Source organism: Phocoena phocoena, chromosome 4 (genome assembly GCF_963924675.1).
Source record: "Phocoena phocoena chromosome 4, mPhoPho1.1, whole genome shotgun sequence".
NCBI lineage: Eukaryota > Metazoa > Chordata > Mammalia > Artiodactyla > Phocoenidae > Phocoena > Phocoena phocoena.
In genome coordinates, this window is record NC_089222.1 from 85,399,149 (window position 1) to 85,421,338 (window position 22,190).

At 38.3% G+C, this 22,190-nt stretch overlaps 1 protein-coding gene across 10 annotated transcripts in view; it reads left to right on the top strand.

Moving 5' to 3' along the window:
• Window positions 1-22,190, top strand: part of ZBTB20 (zinc finger and BTB domain containing 20) — a 798,335-nt gene that overhangs the window by 500,081 nt on the left and 276,064 nt on the right. Inside the window, exon 4 of one of the 10 annotated variants that reach the window (XM_065875975.1) lies at window positions 12,912-13,097. The exons of 7 other annotated variants lie outside the window; for them this stretch is intronic. The gene's annotated coding sequence lies outside the window, so the exon portion shown is untranslated. Of the gene's footprint in view, window positions 1-12,911; window positions 13,098-13,794; window positions 14,161-22,190 lie in introns of those variants that run through there. 2 more of the 10 variants (XM_065875984.1, XM_065875987.1) reach the window with 2 other exon arrangements.

The following is a 22,190-nucleotide window of genomic DNA, read 5'->3' on the forward strand; positions in this document are numbered from 1 at the left end:
TTATTTCATAAACTGTGTTTGTTTCGTTACAACAAAATTTAGGGGCAGATATACCTTCTTGTATGAAATACGGCTAAAAAAAAACCCAGTACTATCTAAGATTAAAAAACCTAAATAATTCATAGAAATATGATTTTCCAAAATTATTCTTATCTTAAAATAAACTTTTATATGGCAAGATCTCTCCAGTTGAAGCATTAGGATTAAAATAATAAAGTTTTAGTTTATCTCTTTCTCTTTACAGAAGTTGACCAATAGTGACTATTTTAACTTGCCCTAAAGAGAATGATTATCACTATAAATGGTGTTATAAATAATTTTTTAAAGCTTATATGTAGGGTAACCCCATAATTTATCATCCAAACTACGGCAATTTTCAGAGTGAAAGTGACCACTATTAATAATTGTGCCTGAACAGTTGGAACTGAAACTATCCTGAGTAAATAGGGAAATATGACTATTCAACTTATAGGACGTAATTCTGGGTTTAAGAGTGATGCATTTTGAATGAAAAAAGGCCAGCAGAATCAAAATTCATATACCTGACCTGTAACTTTCCCCGATTCCCAATTCCCATGAAGTTGGTTCTTAAGCACTGTAAGCACGATTGAATGCTTCAGTCTCGTGCTCTGCCCAAGAGATGACAGTCTGGGGGTATCCATTTAAGACAAAGTCAGAAGGAAGAGTGCCACCTGCTGAGATTCACATTCCACGTTTTTTTATACCACTTGGTCGTTGGCGGTTCCCATCTAAACTTTGACTGTGTACCACCCAGAAACTCAAATAGACATGTTCTGTGCAGTATTCCCCAGTAAACCTTAGCCACTTTCATAGGGGTCTAATTGACAGGCGTTAAACCAACATTTGAAATGTTAAGAGGGAAAAATCCGTCCAACAGTTAAATTATTTTTACAGCTGATCAAAATTAATATTACGTAATATTATGTTAGTAATTGATAAAAATAATTAAACTGCTAAAAGATAGATTTTTATATACCAAAACTAAAGTTGATAATGTAGGGCTGTGTTTAACCTTAGAATACCCTCATGACAGGCACAAAAATAAATTTTGTTTTGAAAAACAAAGATACTCTTTATGAGAATGTATTGCTAAGTAGCATCCATGCAACATGCTGTCTTCCAATTTTGCCTATAAAGTGCTATATTGAACGGTGACCCTCTGAGAGTGGTACACTTAACACAGAATAACATAACCAGAAAATGACAGCTCGAGAGAAAGTTTGATAACTATTTCAAACTATTGCTGAATTATCTGGAAATTCTTCAAATGAGATTACTTTGGTCCACCTAGCTTAAGAAGTATTTTCCTAGTCTGTATAAAGTTCAAATTAATTTGATTTAGTTCCTGGAAAAATGTCAGTTTTCTTGCAACTTAAACTTTTATTTGAGGTAGAAAGTTTCCCTTCTGGACAGGTTGCAGCCTGGAAGTGGTAAAATGTCTAGAGAGGGGAAACTAATGAAACTTAGCTGTGGAATAGTTCACAAAGGAATACAAGATGCATTACATAATGCAGCCCTGTGTTTGTGGAGCCTCTGACAGAATCCTGCAGCTTTAGCTCGAGCTGAAAGCTGCCACCAAAGTCCTCCCCAAATCCAGGCAGCTCTGAGTCTTTTTCCCCACCTCCTGCTGTGATTACTCTGGCTTCTGATTAAATCATACCTTAAATTTAAGGTCACTAACCTAAAACGACCCAAAGCTACTTATTTCTCTCTTCAACAGTTCCCCATTATTTGTAGTATTTGGAAGACTTGAAAATAGCTTCTGTCCTAACTTATGTAGCCTTTTCTCTAAAATCAAATGCTATACTGTAATAGTTTCCTTACTCGTGGGTCCAAACGTCAGGTGAAAGGTTTTGGAAGCTAATTAGCATGCTAAGGAGTGTGGAGCATTTGGGTGAGTCACAGCCGTGCTACCTGAGGGGTAGAGAAAATGTCTTGTCGTTAGTGATATTTAACGCGTGTAGTCTCCTCACTTAGTTTTAACAGAGCCAGAACTGCATTGCATTGTTTTCTCTATGTTTAATAGAAATCTTATTTATATCATCTCTTCTTTAAAACATCCATGCCTTTGGGGCTTAGTCTAATGTCTTATTTCTTACTTAAAATATATTTCTACTAATTTTAGAAAATTTTACAAGTTTGTTTTTATTGTATTAATAACTGAACTAGGTTGTAACAAATTCTTGTCATAAAACTTCTTATTTTATACTCAAATTTTTCTGTTTTGACCTGGTTTAATCCTCTTTTCTTAAAAGAAATTTCCCCCTTGTTTTCAGAGTGAGCATTTCATTACATTTATTGAACGTCTAGTATATATAATCAAGATATGAGGCAAATGAATATTTATTAAATACCAAGAATGTGACCGGTGTCTACCATCTAGTTAGGAAGAACAGTTTGGATAACTCAACTTATGAAAATTATTTCTTGGTTAGAAATGTGTTCAGTAGCAGAAATTCTGACTTGAGTGGCTTAAACAAATAGGGGTTTGTGCTTCTTACGTAACAAGTCCAGAGCTAGAGAGCTGCTGGTGTGTGATAAACTCAGGGCCAACAACTCTGGGTTTATCTTTGCTTTTTTTTTGTGCTTGTTGCCTTATGTTCACAAAATAGTTGCTGCAGCTGGAAGTATAATGTCCATATTCAAAGGAAGAAGAGGGAAGCAGAAGGATCACTTTTTACCTCTATCAGAAACGAAAAAGCTTTCTGAGAAACCAGCTTCTCAAGCAGATTGCCACATAGATCTTATTGACTAGGACTGGGTCCCAAGGCCACCCTTGGTTGCTAGGGAGGCAAAGAAATCAGGGAACAGATTTGTCATAATTGGCTTAGAAATATTATAACTCATCATTCAGGACTAAGCACATTGCCACTCTGAACAAAATAGGAGTCTGTAGTAGGAAGAAATAGGGGAATAGATATTGTGTAGGCAATAGTGTCTATTCCAGCTGTACTAGTCAAAAAAAAAAAAAAAGAAGAAAGAAAATTAATGTGGACTACAAAAACTGGAAAATGATTTACGGCTGTGATAGAACATAAGCTGGACTACAAGATAACTAAAGGAATCAGACTGATAAAAGAATGACAATAGGACACTCCAGCTAAGGGAAGAACAAAAGCTTAAAAAGTCAGGAACATATGTGCTATATATGGGAAGTAGACACTGCATTGTGAATTCCTCAATTCTTTGAAGGCAGGAAGTAAGGCTTATTCCTATTTATTTTCCTAGTGTCTCACACATAGTAGATGCTTATTGAATCATAGTAAATGAATATATAATATTCCAACACAGAAGTCCAGACATGATTTAATAAATCATGGAGATAATAGAATACAAAATTTAAAATTCAGGACTCACTTGGCAATACCAAGATAAAGGGAAACACTAATATAGTCTGGCTACACTCTAGAATACTTGTTGGGTAGTACTGGAACCTGGGATGCCTAAGCAAGGTGAAGCAAGAAGTGGAGGCTGAAATATCAAGTTAATAATTTGAACTTGATCTGTGAAAACCTGATTATATTTCTGGAGTAAAGTTTTGGTAATATACAAATGATAGTCTCCAACAGGCCCTCCAACTATTGGAAGCCTAGAGTCTGTTGCTGTCACTTGTCCCCCTTTTCTCCAAGTTCTGTTCTCTGTGACCTTCAGGGATTTCCACTGTGAAAGGAGCTTTGGAAAAATGAGAAGTAGTTCGCTGGAGATTCCTAGATTCCTACTCTACAGTACTTGACATTTTACTTTTATTCAGTTCCTGTTCTATGCCAGTCAATCTGCTGCAGTTTTTAGGAGATCATTAAAATACCTGACTACAAATTGTTTGCATTCTAATCAAGAATTTAAATATCGTGATTGATTTAAGCAAAGAAAAAGAAATTTAATACTGTTCAAAAAAATTGAAGTTGGTCAAAAGGATAGTTTGACTGGCTTTTATTGTCATGGTACTCATTTAACCAGACAACTCAGGCCAAGAGTCAAACAAACTTGATTCTGCAAATACCACATGAGTAACTTCCACTGAAGGGAAATTATCTTTCTCATAGTCCTGATCACTTTCTATTTAACAAAGGATAAAGTGTCTTGTCCTATTTTGTTTCCCGAACCCTGGAATTTAAATTTGGTTTACCATCTACAATATGGCTAAATAGTAAACTGAAATAATAAATGAAAGTAATTTCATTTTTGAATTGTACCTCCATGAATCCTACATAATTTTAAGGATTTGCAATTCCTTTTTGTTTTCACAACCTTAACTTTACCTGAAAAATATACCAATGGAGTGGGGGATAGGCATGGTATTAAAATGTACAACCTTAGTAATGGCATTTCTAGCACACGTATGGTCTATAGCCATTTAGTGAAGTTTACTTATTGCTTTAGGCTTCAACCTCCTTGGTTAGATTAGAATACTTCAGATTATCTGAGCTGAAGAGTACTTTTATTTTGACAAAAGAACATTCATTTTGTTTTAATTGATTGAGTTATATATTTCCAGTGACAGATCTTTAACTCTTTCGAAGACCTATAACATTATTAATATTGCACTTGGAGAAGTCACTTAATTTATCTGGGCATCAGTTTTCTCATCTGCAAAATGAGGTAACTGGACTCACATGATCTCAAGCAACTTTCAGCTCTGGAATTGTATGATCTCGTTTTTCAGTACAATTCCACAAATATTAATGAAATACTTACAGGATGCAAATCAATATGGTAGGACCTAGATGGATACAGAGATAAATAATGTGATTTTTTCATACAAGGAGTTTACAACTGGATGCATTCAAGATTGGGATGTATATTTCGCAACACATCCTAGCTCCTCATGTTTGGGATGTCATTTATGAATGAGGGCATATGATTCATTCCCAAAGGGGAGGAAATTCATTCATTTGTTAGTTTTTCGTATCTGGATTTGGAGAAACAAAAAAAAAGGGGATCTGAACTATCATTTTAATAATATTGTGCAGTTGTATCCCACCTTCATTGCAGAGAATTTAGAGCATTCCAGACCATTATCTCATTCATCCCTAAGGAAGTCCAATGCAAGTAGAAAGGTGTAAATATAGTTATGCAAATTTTAGTGATTAGAAAACTGGACCCTAAATTTCCTGGAGTTATACAATGAGCAAGTGAGTGAGAACAGGTGAAATTCTAGGAACCCTCACTCCAGGACTGCATAGCCAGCTTCCCCTGTGAGTGACAGTTTCTTTTAGCAAGTTCTGCAGAGCCTGATTGCTGAACTATCTTCCACACCTGATCCTTCCTTATTCTTTACCTGAAGAGCAGCCATTGATGATTTCAGATGTATCACCAGGAAAAAAAGGGTTATAGTGGAAGAATGGAATGTGTACAGCAACAGATGTGACAAGCAAGTTGTGATATATTGATTTAATGTTCCAGTCTTCAGTTTGCACTAAAATTAGAAGTGAAGAAAATGTGGGGACCCCTTCGTCAATCTGATTCATAAACATTTGACTATAGGCCCAGCAGCCATAAAGAAACCTGTGCTTTGGCTAGGCGAGAACATCATTCTGAACATGCCACCCTGGAAACTCTGCCTCAGTTCTTAGCATCACTAGAATTTTCCTAGCCTTCTTTTGAGGGGAGTTAGGAACATAATGAATCTAATTCTTTTTACAAATCCTGCAAGCAGCTCCTTGGAAACAGGTGATTAGGTTTCCTTCTTTACCTAAATCTTCCTAGGTAGTAAAAAAGTCATATCCGTGTTTCGTCTCATGGTTTCCTTAGTCAAAAATTTGCATCTGAGGCCTAGGAAAATGTTTGGTTTTCATGATTGAATGTTTAAACAGGTGCACACTGCACTGATCTGGCTGAGGAAAGGTAGTCTCTTCCTTCTGGAAACCCTGACGTTAAGAGAAAGATTCTCATGCCAGCTTTCATGAATGCTTGTGAAGGAAAGTGCAGGTGATTCTGAAGTCTTATTACCTGGGTTACCAACCCACTTGCCTCCCTCCCATTCTGTGTTCTCATGAGGAAATTGATTTAATAGATTCAAGGTATTAAATACATTCTGCATTAATATTATATGTACTCTTTGAATCCAAGTGGCAATACAATAGAGTTTCATTTTATAAATAACACCTTTCAAGCTAACACCACAGGGCATAGTACAAAAGAATCAAAATAGAACACAAATGCTGTAATCAAATGCAGACCCCAGGAAGGCTGATTAAAAAGGCATGTTGCTAGTAAGAGCAGCCGACAGGGTAAGTATAGTGGGTCGGAGCAGAAAAGCCAGCTGAACAGAAGGGCAAACTCAAATAAAATGGACTTGCCCGCCTGATTCACATGGACTTACAATTCTTCTTTGTCATCATCTACTTTTGGACTCAGGAATTGCAGGGGAGAGGTGTGCATATGTGTTTGCTGGGGAGGTGGGGATCCAACGTATGCAGTGTCATTAGGTTTATCCTCAGTCTTCACACACAACACGAACAAAAGAAAATCCTAAAGACAACCACCTGCAGCTGCCAGCACTGCCTACAGTGTGATCGTGAGACAGCCCAACAGGGCTTGTTTTGCTCGATAATACCACTGGTTTTCAGAAAGCACAACTGAAGGAAACAAGTAGATCCTTCCCATAATAGTGGGAACAGATAGCATTGCTATAGCCAGGCATCAGTAAAAACAGGTGAATGGGTGAGATGGGTGTTTTGTGGCCTTAGTCTTGAGACAGTCTTCTCTCCACAGGACCCTCTTCTCACCCAGTTGCTTTCTGTGCTCTCAGCCTCTCACCACCACAATGCTTTCTAATGTCAAGTGTTTGTGTTTTTAAACCCTACCTCTAGTTATAGAATAAAAGGTTCTGTCCCCTTCTTAAGGAATTAGGCGAAAACAGTGGAGGTATTTGAGTATACCTCCCCATCTGTATGTAAAGTTATTTCTGACAATGATCACTGTATACCTTGAGGAATGCATTAAACTGGTCATTTACTCATGCTTTTCTATTTAATATTGAAGGTAGAACAATATAGGACAAGAATCATAGGAAAAATTTCCTGCTAAATATGTGACATTTTTTCTGAAAAATAGCAACTCATAGTTAACAGCCTCCCCCAAAATGAGTCATGGAACAGCAAATATGGGTTCTAGAGTCAACAAAAAGAAAAGGAGAGAGAAAGGAAAAATAATAGTTGAGGTCATCTTTACCATTCTTGAAGCTGTGGGTTGTTTTCAGTGACTCTCCTGATTACCCACTTAGTTGAAATTCTGGACTGGGATCACTAATGCGTAAATTTAGGTCAATAGTTTAGTATTTCTTTACATTTTTCCTAATCTGTTAATTATAAACAATTAAAACATATGTGGGCAGCATTTGTGGAGGAAAAGAGGTCATTATACAAATACAAGTATTGCCACTTTTATTTAGTAGAATATTATTTTCCTTAATTCTGACAATATTTATTTCATTATGCAGAAAGTCAGTATATTACTAAAGGTAAATAGCAGGCCTAGTAAGTAGTATAGTAAGTAAGAGAACACTGGATTGTAATCTCCAAAGTGAGTTATTTCATAAAGTGTGTAAGGAAATAACTCTACCAGTTATCAATATACTGCCTCTCAGATCCAAATTTACCCTTCCTTGCCTGCTCTACAAAAATGTATCTGGGTCCTTTAAATATTTTTCCTTTCCTAACTGTGTGAGTGTGCTTTGTCAGTGAGGAATCAGACAGACATCATAGGAGAAAGAGGTTCTCCTTCCTGGCCCCCGTGTATTTTTTGGCAGGCTCCTGCCGTGCACATGGTTCTCTAAGGCCTGGCTCCTGCAGCACACACAGCTGCCCCGGTGCCCAGCAGCTGAAGCACAGGTAGCTTCTCCAGTGCCCAGCAGCCAGGGGCTACGTCCAGCACCGAACACACATGCAAGCACACACGTGCACACATACACACATCGGGTGGTTTTTGTAGTAGTGTGCCTCAAATGAGACAGCCTCCCTGTGAACAGCTTCCCTGGCACCCTAGAGTATAGTTTTCCAGCAAGTTTTACTGACAGCTCTCCAGCAACTTCTTTGCCATTCATTCATTCACTGGCTATGCCTTGTCCAACAAGGACTAGATCCCAGTCTAGAGGTGTAAGGGACTCTTCCTTGGGCACTCTGTATCAGCCCTAGAAGTTGTGGTTGCTCCTTATATTTGCTTATTCTTATATAATTCACAATCCTCTTCTTATTAGTTACTTCCTCATTACTCCAATCCCCTGTTATAGTTAATAATTCTTTATATTAAATTTTTCCTATTCAAATTGCTGTGTGGTTTCTCTCTCCTGATGGACCCTGACTGATACATGACCAAAGAATATTGAAATAATCTGTATTGTTTGGGAGTAGGGGGAAGTCAATCATCTCTTTATGGAATGGTTTAGCATTAGTATGATGTGCCTTATCCAGGCCTGGCTATTAGATGAACAAAGAGTTTTGAGAATTTGATGCTAGATTGAAAAGTGACATAAGAATATGATGCTATATACTATTTTTAACTGTACGTATGGTTTTAAGGACCCAATTTTAAAATATTTTACTTGATTTCACTGAGAGTTTTTTTTTAATGTAAATATAATAAGGCAAACAACAAAAGGCTGGACTCAAAAGTAATTTGTTAGCCTTGAAAAGATGTTGCAAAATAATAACACTATAATGTGAATATGTAGATTATTAATGCTAGGGAAATAATGATACCCATCATTTTTTGAGAACTCATAGCAATAGAGGTAGATACCGTTATTATCCCTATTTACAAGTAGAAAAATAGAGGTTCAGGAAGGTTAAAGAACTGGCCTAACATGGTATGTGTAGTAACATTTCAGAGCCAGAATTTGAACTTAGATCTGCCTGGGAGCCCTGGCTCTAAACCATTGCTCTCTGCTTCCAGAACACTCGTACTGAAGTAAATAGCAAGCTACCTGGGAAAACAAACACAGAACACTTGTTTGTGTTGTTTTCATCAAATATCCAGAAAAAGAAACTGTAATGTAACCCTAGAATGTTTAAGCACACACCCTGAGATATTTCTGAGATAATCTACTACTCTTACCTAACAAGATATGGACAAACTGGGTGAACACTGGTGATCAAATCCCCAGAACCAAAGTGTTAACCGTGTATTAAAAACCCAGCAGTCTTTATTCAGAGCTGAATTGAAGACAGATGAAATATTAACAGCAGTTCTAGCAGCACAAAATGAAATATGAGATCCTGTATCAGAAATTATTAGTAACCTGTTAAAAGAAATGCTGAAAAATGGCAGTTACCAAATTAAAACTGGGAAACAGAGCCCAAATGGGAAATTTTGAAAAGTTTGGAGGAAAATAAATGACAGATTGTCCTCTTGGCTCTTATTACTATGCCATCCTAAATCCTACTTGGCAATACGTGGTGGAGGTGAAATAAGAACTGCATCACTGCCAGTGCTGGTCCTCAAATTTATAGTCCTAAGTGTCTGTGAGGGTGTCTGGGATTGATTGGAAAAGTAGTTGGAATTTGGTAGCTTTATCTAAATTGAAGAGTCTGGAGACTCTTATTATGAAAGGCTTCCTCTCATTTGTGAATTGGCCCCTTTGCTCCACTTTTGGATGCCTGGCTTCCTCCATGCCGAGCTGCACTAAATGTTTCTACATGGGAAAGCTATTCTCCTTAAATGCTTTCAAATTTAAAGCATCTATCTGGATATGTTCATGTTTACGACTCAAAATATCTAGCATCAAAAAAAGAGAGAAAGGTTACAAATTCCGGGTAGTAAATGAAGGCGATATTTTTCCATCAGTAACTGAGAGCAGAGAAATGACTATAAGCAGAGTTGTTGAGCAGTTGGTGCCAGAGAGAAAAAGGAAATGAGCTATAGAACCATAGAATCTTAGTGTTGGCAGAGACTATGGGGTTCAGGCAGTCCAACCCTATCATTTTTCAATGAAGACACTGAGACATGGGGAGTTAAGGGACTTGACTTGCCCTAGACACATAGTTGTTTACTGACAGTCAGGCCAAAAACATTTCCCAACTCCCAGTCTGGAACTCTGTAGTTCAGCATGCTACTGCCATTCTCTACCGAAAATTAACACTAACCCAGCCTGGAACATAGAAGAATTCGGCATCTGTGGGGAGCAAGAAAAATGATGAATTCTGAGATGGAAGTCAGTCTGGGAAAAGGAGAGGGGAAATGGATGATTCTCCTTCATTGTGTACTCTTTGGCCAACTTTCTGCAAGACATTTTATGTCAGTTTACTCCCCTGTGCCTTCCCACAATAATAAAATAATTTGGTTGTAATTCTCCAGGGTTTATATATATGCATTCAAATTGGATTTGGTTAGAGAATTCTCCCATGTACAGGTTATCTTGATTGGTTTGTGGGTGGCATTGCTATTGATTCCTATTATTTATGTGAGCCTGACTTTTTTCTCTAGCAGTGAAATGTGCTCCAGAGTCCTTGTGGGGAGAATCTTCTCCAACGGACACCCTAACTAAGGATCAGATGTAGGTTTAAGATGCAAAAATTATCTTCTGTTAACCCTTGTATTCTATTAACCTCATGAAGAACTTGAGCCATATGTGGGCCTTATAATCAGATTCACGAGCTTGGTGAAATAATTTTCTTTATTTGGAAGCACAGGATAATTTGAAGTAAACCAGTAGCAAAGAAGATACGATAAAAATGTTTCAGTAGGATTCCCTGTGATATAGCAGTACAGGTCTTTTAGACCAATCGAATATTTTTCAGAATAGAGCAACCGGAAATGAGAGAATCAGACAGTATGATGAAAACTACAGATGGAATGCTTTGCATGAAAAGTGATTATATACAAGAGAGGGCTCAGGAGCAGGTAGGCGTGGAGTTGGAAAGGAGTGGGTAACTGAAATAAGAGAAGATAATGCTTGACCAGGTCTAGTAAAATATTCCCTGCCACAACTGCTGTTCCATGAAGAGACTGAGCCAAGAGGCCTGAAAAAACTAACCTTAAGTTCAGCGTTGCCATTATTGTGGGAGGCATCAGGGAGAGCACATCCGGATTTGTGTTTCACAGTAATCACTGCTGGGTGTCAGCATTCATCAGCCAGATGGTCAGACCCACAATTAATCAATTAGACTGGGATGATCAACTGGACTAAGTTTTCCCTTTGGTAAAAAACCCTCATCATGCGGTCAAGGCTGATAGCACTTTTATCCTGTTGCTTTTGGAGAAGCTTCTAAAAATCCCTCTTTTCTTTTTTAGGTCTCTAGTTACTGAATACTATTAAGCTCCAAGCTGCTTTGACAACATAGATACCCCAAATCAAGATTTTAACATAATAGATTTTTAACATCCTCTGGGTTCAAGCGTAACGTTTAACGTATCCAGATAGAAACAAGCTTTTTAAGGCAACATCCTCTGAGGAATGTTCCTTGACTGATTTTACTGGAGTCTTCGTATTGGTTCCACTCAATACGCTGGGAATGATTCTTTCACTGGCACTTATGAAAATGATATGATAATCAAATACAAACAATAACACTTTACTGAGTGTTCAACCTGTGATAGATACTACTGTGATAAGGACTGACAAACACTGATTCTGTCCTTACAATAATTCAAGATAATAATATTCCATTTCAAAGAAAAGAAAACTGAGGCTAGAAAGTTTATTTGCTCAAGGTTAAGCGTTTATCAAAGACATGTTGAGATGATTTAATGACCTCTGGAATGAAAGCTAAATAAAATTTACATTTTTTACACATCTTACATATCTGTATGTCCTTAAGGGATAACAATTAGAAATACATGGTGGGCCCTTATTAGTCCTGTTCAAAGCACTGTAAAGAAATATTTTACTAGCATTTCCCAGCTCTGTTGATGGTATTCTCTTTTCCCTGCCATTCATGCTGCATCCCATCTGACTTTTGAAGTTGCTTTCTTCCTTATTTTGGGGCCATCACCACTATTTGCTGATAATTCTGTCCCCACCTCAGTTTCCTTGTCTAGAAATGGTTCCTCTAAGTTTGTTTCATACACTAAGTCTTTTCTTTATCCATTGGCTCATTCAGGTGATTTGCCTCTTCCAAAACAAAATGTTTATTACTGATTTATTTTTCAGGTTGAACCTGATTTTTTTTCCTCTGGCTGTTTTTCTTTTCCCTCTCCTCTTGCTTATGACAGTACTGCTGCACAGGAAGAGGTGTTTGAAAGTCCTGTTGACTAGAAGTGTCACTTGCTGTTGGAGGTCTATGCTGACCCCACTGGGTAGAAATATAGACACAAGTTCATATTTCCCTTGTGTTCCATCATTGAACTTATGTCTTTCTTTTCTCTTAGTTCTTCTCTACTGCCATCCAAGCTTAATTTAAGGAGTGCTTCTCTTTAACCATTTTGTGACCAGATTTTACAGGCTATACAAGGATACTATTGACCCAAATGCACATCTTTGAGATATTAGGCTTTTACTTATAATTACATTATTTTATGGAACATGAGGCTTCCTCTTTTTATTTTACTGCAGTGCTTTTCTTTTGTTTGTTTTGCTACTTACCAAACTGGGAAAGCAATACCTAAATACCAGGATAGTGTATAGGTAACCACTGTTTCCTAAATCAAGTTCAGGAGCACATGGAAAAAAAGGTATTCCAGAGATCTTAATGAGCATCTTTTCTCCTCCAGGCCTCTACCCGTGCCCTCTTTTTCCGTCTGTGGTACTCTAATTTGTTCTTGCTATGTTTGGTAGGCAGCTGTTCTCAGTTCTCCCCTTGCTGCTCCTTTTTGTACAATCTTCACCCCAGAGCTGATGAGGCTCTTTCACTTTGACCTGCAGTATCTCCGTGAATTGCGGAGCTGAGCCCTGCCATCTAGGCTGCCTTTCTGCTTCATTTTGCTTCTGACCTAAACCCCCCCTGCTATTCCAGGCCTGGCCTCTCATGACCAGAGACTGCTGACTCATCCTGGCCTGTGCCAAGCTGTGCAGTCGCTTAGCGATGTGGACAGGAGTCGAAGGACTAGAATGAGATCACTGAACTCATTTCACTTGTTGCTTACGGTACAGTCCAGCATGAGCTGGAAATGTAGGAACCTCAGCCTCCCGAGCAGAAAGAGTAAGTAGATTAAACACACTGCATCACCAAGTCCTCAACAAGCAGTAGTGGGGTGGCGGGTGGAGCTGGCTTTTTCATGGCCGTGTCTAGGGCATTCCGGTTCATCAGGAATGTTCCTTTGTCCTCTCCTTCCTCTCCTCCACAATCGCACCCTCCCCCCACCCCTTCCCTGAACTTCCCTTCTGAAAATGTCTGGATGGCACAGCAATGATCTGGGCAGAAATGAAATTTTGCTAATAAGCAGCCTCCACAAGAAATCCTAGAACGGTGACACTGTTGAAACTGCTTAGTTTGTCTACTGGGAACTGACATGAACTTCCCAACAGAATTCAAGGAAATGAAAAAGAATCTTTTTTTGTTCTCTTTTTCTTTCTGATTCTCTTTTTCTTTCTGTTTTGAGGGAGGTAGTTTCAGGAGACATGGCTGCATTCTGGTGTGGTGTAAAGTTTTCCGTCGGGAGACAATAATGAACATTCCTCTGGCAGGACGGGATGGGCTTTTTTTTTTTTTTTTTTTTTTTGTTTCTCTTGCTGTTGTTTATTTATAAGACATTTCCTCTCAGTTAGTAGAAGTTAGATCGTAAGAGGCTCCAGTGATTTTCCTTCCACCTCCCCTCCCTAATTTCTGTGCTTCAGCACTCTGGAACACTGTGAACTTGACAAACTAATCAGAGCAGGGAGCTTAGCAGCCAGGCCTGGACACTCTCAAGAGACTGTGCTGATTCTCAGTCGATACTCCTTGGATCAGGAACCATAGTCCTGGTGAGTGGTGAGGTTCCAGAATTTGATGTGTCAAGGATTCTATTCTTGGTGTCTCTGAGGCAGTCAGGAAATAACGAGTGTTTTTAAAAAGGAAAAAAAGAATGTAGTTTTTTTAAAAAGCTACCAAACAATCCAACGGCCTGATGAAGATTTTACTGTGCACAGCTGAGAGCACTCTATGGACAATGGCTGAGCCTTGAGTCTGTGCTCAGGAGGAGCTGCAGGCTTAGGTTTCATGCTGCCACCGATGGATGTCAGCCTTGGCAGGCCTGGCAAACATGCTTGTGGGAGGAGGGAGATAGGTGAGTGAGTGCAGCTGGGAGGTAGTAGTCGGGGTGGTAGGAGGGGGAAGTGAAAGTGGGATTCATGGTTTGTTTGGAGTTTCTCTCTACCAACTTTTCATGCATCTCTCTTCTGCACATTTACATTATGCTCAGAATATATAACGTACCCAGCTAAGCAAGAAAAAGAAGTGGATGCATAGCAGAAGAATATTGTTAATACTGTTCTTCTAAAGATCACTTTGCTAAGAACTGGCTGTTTTTAAATGTTAGGGAAACTCCCTCCACCCGACCTTTGGAAAATATTATTTGTCATACCCTCTTCTTTATTCTTCTGCATTCGTGATACCAAACAGAAGAATGCAAGGAGAATCCTTATTTGGTTCCAGGGAAATTTATCATTGTGACATAGGAAAACTAGATGACTGTCCTCACAGTATTAAACCCAAATATAGTATTGTCCTCAATATAAGAGATTCTGATTGAGTGTGCTCTGGGAAGTTGTCGAAGGAATGAAATGGGGGTGGTTGCATGCTGCCTGATATGAGACTAGCAGAGGAGTCAACAGACCAGCTTTTGGTTCCAATACATGCCTTCCATGTCCTTGTTAATAATTCACACTGTCCCTGGAAGTGGAGTTTCAGTTGGAATGTGTATTTGTCTTTTACCGTCAGGTCCCTACTTAGTTGCTCTTTCAGAGGTATTTGATCTTACTGTGTTTTCTTGTCTTCTTTCCAATTTCAAGAATCCAGCATGTTCCAAAATATTAAGACTGGAAAAAACAGAAAACAAAAAAACATGGTGGCCATAAAAGCATTTGATTGTGTGGCAGCATCTGAAGTGAATTGCTCTTTGGAGAGAGGGAGGAGTCTTTGATGTCCCCAATATGGTTCTCATAGGCTAAAACTTCCAAGAACCACAACCCAGCCTAAGGGGCACTTACTCGATGTTCTTAAATATTTGGAAAGAGATGCTATTTTATTGTTTTAGTTTTCCTTGCTATTAACACATTGCCAGTAGATTCCTCCTAAAAGTTGAAAATGCTTTAGCAATAGTTGATTTTACATTTAACCAGATGTGTATTGTGTGTGCCTGTTGTGTGTACTCTTGTCCAAGCTGGTACAGTCATCCAGCATATTACAGTGATACTTGGCTTTGGAATTTTGTTTGCTGCTCTGGGTGATTCAGATTCTTAACCATTGAACTCACGCATGCTCATTTATTCCTGTGGTCCCTACAGACACTGACCCCTGCTACAGCCTCATCAGGGTCTGTCAGTGACCTCTAGAACAAAGAGTCAGCTTCCTTTCACAATTCCTGTAGTTTGTGAGGCACATCAAATTCCTGAGCTGTCATTGTGATAGGAAGCAGTCCCAGAGTTTTATTAGGACCAGTGTGCTGAAAGTTTAATGGTATATAATGGAAAACTTGCCTATTTCAGTTAGGCCATGTTAGTTATGACCATACTACTTGTATGTGTAATGTTTCTTGGGGATTTTCCATTAATTCTTTTTTTCTAAAGAAAGAAGTTGAAAGGGAAAATAGTGTTAATTTTTTTTTTAAGTTTGATATAAAAAAATGTAACTAGTTTTACCCCATTACCACCAAGACCTATGTTAGGTTGTGCCTTCCTCAGTTAACACTTAGGCTGCACAGACTGCTGGGAGAATTGTCTGTTAATCTCCAGTAGGGATGATGTCTATTAGGACTGCACTGAGGGCAAGCTGTATATCTAATACTTAGAAAATATTTTATTATTGAAATCCCGTAGCCTGTACATGAAATTTTATGAGCATCTTTAAGCAGAAAACAGGTAAACACAAATATCTAAGAGTATATCCCAAGAGATGACATTTAAAAAATATAACCTGACAGAGAAATTTTCCTCATTGTTGCCAAGATCTGGAGTTCCACATGGCTGTGGAAGAAAGAATTCTATGGCTAAGTTGGAGTATTTAAGTCAGAATTTGATCAGTACACCTTTGACAAAAAGGCAAGATAATGATGTATTTTTTTCCATTTAAATGGTTGTAAATGGTTACCTGATCTTTTCAAAACCTATGTTATAAACCTTCACAGTGTACTATCAATAATTCAGTTTTCCAGTGCTGATCCCCCAAATTTTTATTTCATTTCAGAGGGTGCACGTTATAAAATGTATATTATCTTGCATGTGCATTTTTGCTGTAAGCACTTCCTATGTTATATTTATTTAAATAGGCAGTCACAAAGAGACACAAATGACATTGCTAAATAACAGAATTATTATTGCCCCAGTAAGAAATTATTCTTTCGTATTTATATACAAATGCTTTTTGATATTTATGTGATTTCCTTTCAAAAGATACATATCTTTAAACATTAGGATGAAGGCGTTGATTCATTATATCATGTGATTGTATATGTATGTTATCTTATGCATAATCACATACCTATATTCAACTATTAAAAATAGCTAGCTAGGCTTACTTGCCTTTGAATTCAATCAGACGTTTTGCAAATCAACCATAAGTGAAATGTAGTTGACATTTTATCACACTGATGACACAGAAGTTTTGCACAAATATTTATGAACAATATCTGCAAAAGATAAGATTTGGTTAGCTGATAAGATTGGTAATTATCCTTCATTGAACATACATGTTAGATTATGAGCCTAAATTCTATTTATGTACAACTTCAAAATATTAATTGCTATATGTATAAAGTAGTTTAAAATTAGGTAGAAAGAAATTAAATTGCTTTTAATTATCTGAAAATTGAGAATATATTTAATGATTCACTTTATTTTGTAAGATTGAATTTATATACAAATGACCCAGTTTATTCTAGTTTCTCGGCTACTTAGTTGTACATTAAATACTTTGATGCTGTATTTACATATCAGCATCAGCAACTATGATTTCCCAAATACCTTTTCAAGATAACCAGCCAAGACATATTCTTGTGAAGTCACACTTTTCTTTGAAGCTTTCCATAATAACCCAGATTAAAAGTGAACTTCCCCTTCTGACATTAATTGCATTTTAAAAATCGGTAGCTTTTGTTTGACACTTATCATGTACTGCTTTGAACTGAAGTTTTTTTATATGTATGAAACTACACGTGGTTAGAGGAAAGGTACTACATTTTATGTTTATTTATCTCCCTTCCTACCAATGTCAAATTGCCTTAATCTGAATGGAGGATCAATGAATGTGTGATGAATGAATGAATGGATGAATGGACGGATGATATCTATATGGCAGTGCATTGACATTGAGTACGCATTGCTTATCGTACGGAAGAAATACATCCAGAAAACAAATCAACAGATTCTTCTATATCTGAATCCCTTAAACTCCCATATTAGATCTTCCAGCTAGCTGACAGCAACTCCAGTCATTTGCCAAGGTAGCTTTCCTAATCTCCACAATGCCCAGGTGATTTCTGATGGGACATGGAGCCTTGAGCTCGCAGTAGTTCCCTTCATTTTCCAGGACTCGTGAGGGGGCCAAATACCCAGGCTGGTCTGCTCCTGCAGTTTGAAAGTACCAGACTGGCCTCTAATATATCATATTGACCAAAGGCTCCTCCAGCTTGTCAATACTTGCCTACAGTCAGTCAGTGGTTCTTCCTTTCCTCAAACTCAGCATCTAAGGAGCTCAGGCTGTTGTCAGATGTGGAAAGGCACAAAGACTAGCTATGAATGCCCGTGAACTAGACAGGAGAGGGATGGGGCAGACAGACAGCACAATAAAGAGAGGGGCAAGAGGACAGGCAGCCAAATCATTTCCACGATCTTAACAGGCACTAATTAAATGCCCTGTTTTAGGCAAATAATAGCTGAAAATAGCCAAGGGCAACTGTTTCTCATGAATGAGTAAAAAAGTTGGTGGGATCTCTTGGTGCTTCCTCAGTCAGTAAGCGGGAGCACACTAAGGCACATCTGGTGCTCTGGACACATCGGAGGAGAGGGGCCTATTCCAACACCCTAAATGGTACCCTGCTGACACGAATAACATCCAGAGACTAACTTCATATTACTACAAGCTGACCCTAATAAACAATAATTAAAAGAAGCCACAATATTTTGTGAAATTTAATTATATCTTTTATCAATTGTCAATCAATGGTCAATCAACTTGGCAATCCCCAAACTACCTCTAGTTCTGTCTCCTACCCTGAATTCTTTTCTAGAGCTTCTAATATATATAAATGATACGTACTAGTTTGATTTCCATTTCTTTTTATTTTTCCTATTTATCCTCCAGGAAACTGAATTCCTAGATGTAAGCAGCCAGAGGGAGAAAAAGGAGCGATTCACATAACGGATAATTAACCCTTGAGCAATGGAAAGTTAACTCTCCATAGACACGCCAAAAACTGAAATGTTTTGTTGTTGAATATGTTCTCCTTTGGGTGTTAACACGTAGAGGACATCTCCATTAGCACAAACTTGGCACCAAACAACCTGTTCATTCTCAAGCTACAAATGCCACACTCGCCTTCCAGTTCATTCTGGCAGGATTTGTAGCATGATGTCCTCTTGGGTAGTCATGTACAAACCACTCTGAGGGGCAAAATTGTATGAGTGCCTAATCCACTTTTGAAAATGAAAGAAAAGGATCTGTTTTTATGAAAAGCACCTAATAAGGAAAGACACAAATTGTAATAAAAAGTGTTAGCACCTTGCATCTCCTGTTAATTGCCTTCCTAGTCAAAAGGAACCAAAATAGTGTAATAAATGTTAGATGTACATCATAAACAGAATGCAGAAAAATGTTTCTTCCTTTTAACAGTGAGTTAAACGAGTAGCAAACCTTAAACTACCCATATTGCCTTAACTTAGGCTCCTATCCTTATTCATCTACTTCGTTTGTCTAATGAGGATAATAGTACCCATTTGACTTATTTACCAACATTGTTATGAGGATCAGATTACAAAGACTGTCTCTTCATTACATTCATTAAACATGGATTTAACATTCATTCATTCACTCATTTATTTATTAATGCAGGAAACATTTCTGAACCATATTCTGTGTCAGATATTATTCTAGAAGCTAAAGCTTGATTCATTTATTAACAAATATTTATTAAGGAGCACATACTATGCACCTAGCACTTTTCTAAGGGCTGAGGATACTACAGTAAACAAAACAAACAGGAGTCTCTATTCTCAAAATACTTACTTTTTAGGCAGGGGAGAAAGATGACAAACAGGTATATATGTAAAATATATAGTATGTTAGGTAGTGATAAGTGCTGTGGGGAAAAGTGAAATAAGAAAGAGAGACAGAGAGAGAGAGAGTGTGTGTGTATATGTGTGTGTGTGTCAGGAGTAAGGTTGCAATTTCAAACTGGGTAGAAACGGAATGCCTCACTAAGGGGACAACATTTGAGAAATGTAAAGAAGCAAGTTTTGTGGATATCTAGGCAAAGGCTAGAACTGGAACTACAAAGGCCTGGAACTACCAAGTGCAAAGGCCCTGGACAGAAATGGACTTATATCAGGCAAGTCTGAGGGGTAACAAGGAAGTCTGTGTGCAGGATCAGAGTGGGCAAGCAGGGGGATGGTAGGTGTAGCAGGGAAGGCAGTGGGGGCCTGAGCACGTGGGCCTTTATATGCTGTTGTGAAGGTTTTGGCTTTGCCACTGACAATACAGAGATGAAAAGACATGACCTCAAGTTGCTCGTTGGTGGAGAGGCAGATAGGAAAGCAAGCAGGGATAATGGCATATGCTAAGTATCGTTAACTGGAGGATGCTCAAGGAACCTCGGAGGCACAAAACAGTGAATGTTTACCCGAATGTACCTTGCGGTAGAGAGTCAGGGAAAGCTTCAGAAAGGAGCTAATAAGTCCCTTCTGGGCTTTGAAGGATTTTCCCAGATGGTCAGAGGGAGGAAGAACATTCAGTAAGAGGACCAGAAGGGGCGAAGACACTTAAAGAGGAAATAGCATAGCAGAGTTGGGGAACAGTATCACTAATGTTCAGGAGAGGAGTGTGGAGAAATGATGCTATAGATGTAAGCAGGGAACAATCATGTTGGGCCTTGACTGCCACGCAAAGATGTTTTAACTTCATCTTGGGGCATTTGGGGAGCCATTGAAAGGTTTTAAGTAGAGAAGGTTAATGATCAAATTGTGTTACAGAAGATCACTCTGGCAGCATGGTGGAGGATAGATTGGAGGAATGGGAGAATAGAGACAGAAAAATGAATTAGGAGGCAACTAAAATTGTTCAGACAGAACACAATGAAGTTCTGAACTAGGACAATAACTATGGGAATAGGGCAGAAGAGACACGTTCGAGAGATAAGAGGCAGAATGGACACAATTTAATAACCTTTGGGCTGGGCATCAAGAGAAGGAGGAGTTTTGAATTGCTCCCAGGTTTCTGTCTTATACAACTAATCAAGAAAAGCTATGAGGAGGAGGAATGGGTTTTGTAGGCTGGGGGAAGATGATAAATTTGCTTTTGAATGTGTTAATTTTGAGATGTTGGGGAATTATCCAGACTGATGCCTGGTAGGCTGTTGGATTTAGTCAGGAAAGCTGAAGATAGGTCAGGGATAGAGATAAGTTTAGCAATCATCTGAATCGTCAGCTTCAGGATAATAGTTAAAATTGCAGAGTGGACTTTTCTCAAGGAAAATTTATTGACAGAAAGCAAAAGGGAGCAGATCCTTGGAGTAAAGCACATTTATGGCAGAGAGAGAGAAAGAGGAGTCTTAGAGAAGATTATTCTGAGCAATTATTATGTGCCAGCCGTTGTGCTAGATTGTGGAGGAACCAAGATGACTAGTATCCAGATCCTGCCCTGAAAGCGCCCACAGTTTGTAAAAATATAAGAGGTTTCTATCACCGCCAACCATGGACAGTGCTAACAGAGGAAATGTCCAAGCATAACAGAGAAAGTAGTACAGAATATTTAATTAGCATTAAGGGAGATTATAAAGGTAGAATCCTGGAAAGTTTGCTGCATGCGTGTTGCCATACAGTTCATTTCTGATTTCTCTAATACTTGTATGTGTATGTTCTGGTGTTAGCATGGGTTCAAGCTATTGGCAAAACAAGCCAGGTGTAAATTATGGTAGAATTGAAATCGATAGTGCTTTGAAGCACTGGAGTGCCCAGCTCACATCAGGGCATGCGTCTGTGTTCACTGAAACATGGCTATCAAGTGCACCCCGAGTCATTAGATGTGTTATCCAGTGAATAACAGCATAATGATATTTTAGCAGAGCAGCCTTATGATAAATTCTGCTTTAGTGAAACTCCATATACAGAGCAATTTCTCCTGGCCGTGTACATTGCATGGCAAAGAAAGGATATCCTGCTGTGTATCTGAAGGCTGTAATTTCATTTAGGGTTTCTATTGACATCGTAAACTGCAAGAGCAGAGCTCAAGTGGCTATTTAAGTCATAGGAACTTCAAGCTAAAATTACTGCCTAGTCTTAATCGCCACCTCCAAGGGACTCCTGCCTATATATATGTGTTTTATGTTTCTATCTTTGTGTCTATAAATACTCAAATCACTCCAGGGGTTGAGATGATAAGCCATCCTAAAATATGACAGGTATCTGTCACCTTTGCAGCTGGTATAGGCTAAGGGGTAAAAGCAGTTATATTATTCATTGAAGGTCAAATGTTAAAAGGGGCCAGAAACTCCCCGACAAGTTCAGAATATAGGTGTTCTTGTTTTTCTGGTTGAAGACATTCCCTATTTCTGCTTAAGGTCAGCGTCTTCCACATGTTGAGGCTAGAAAAGTTGGGACCTTTAAACTTACCTGTACATCAGAGTTTACAGCTTGTAAGTGTTTGCCCCATTCTTTCCTCTCTTTGCCTTGACCCATGATCTCTTGTGAAAATACTAGTACTGGATAGTCTTGGAATAGTATCCAGTAAGGTACAGATTATATACAATGCCCCACAAAAGTGATTCCCTAGATGTCTAAAGTGTCCATTCTGTCCTGAGATACAGTCAAGCTGAAAGTTGGAAGCCATAATAATTGACTTGAATGTTTATTTTCTGAAGAAAATGAATTTAAATAAAATTGCAAATTG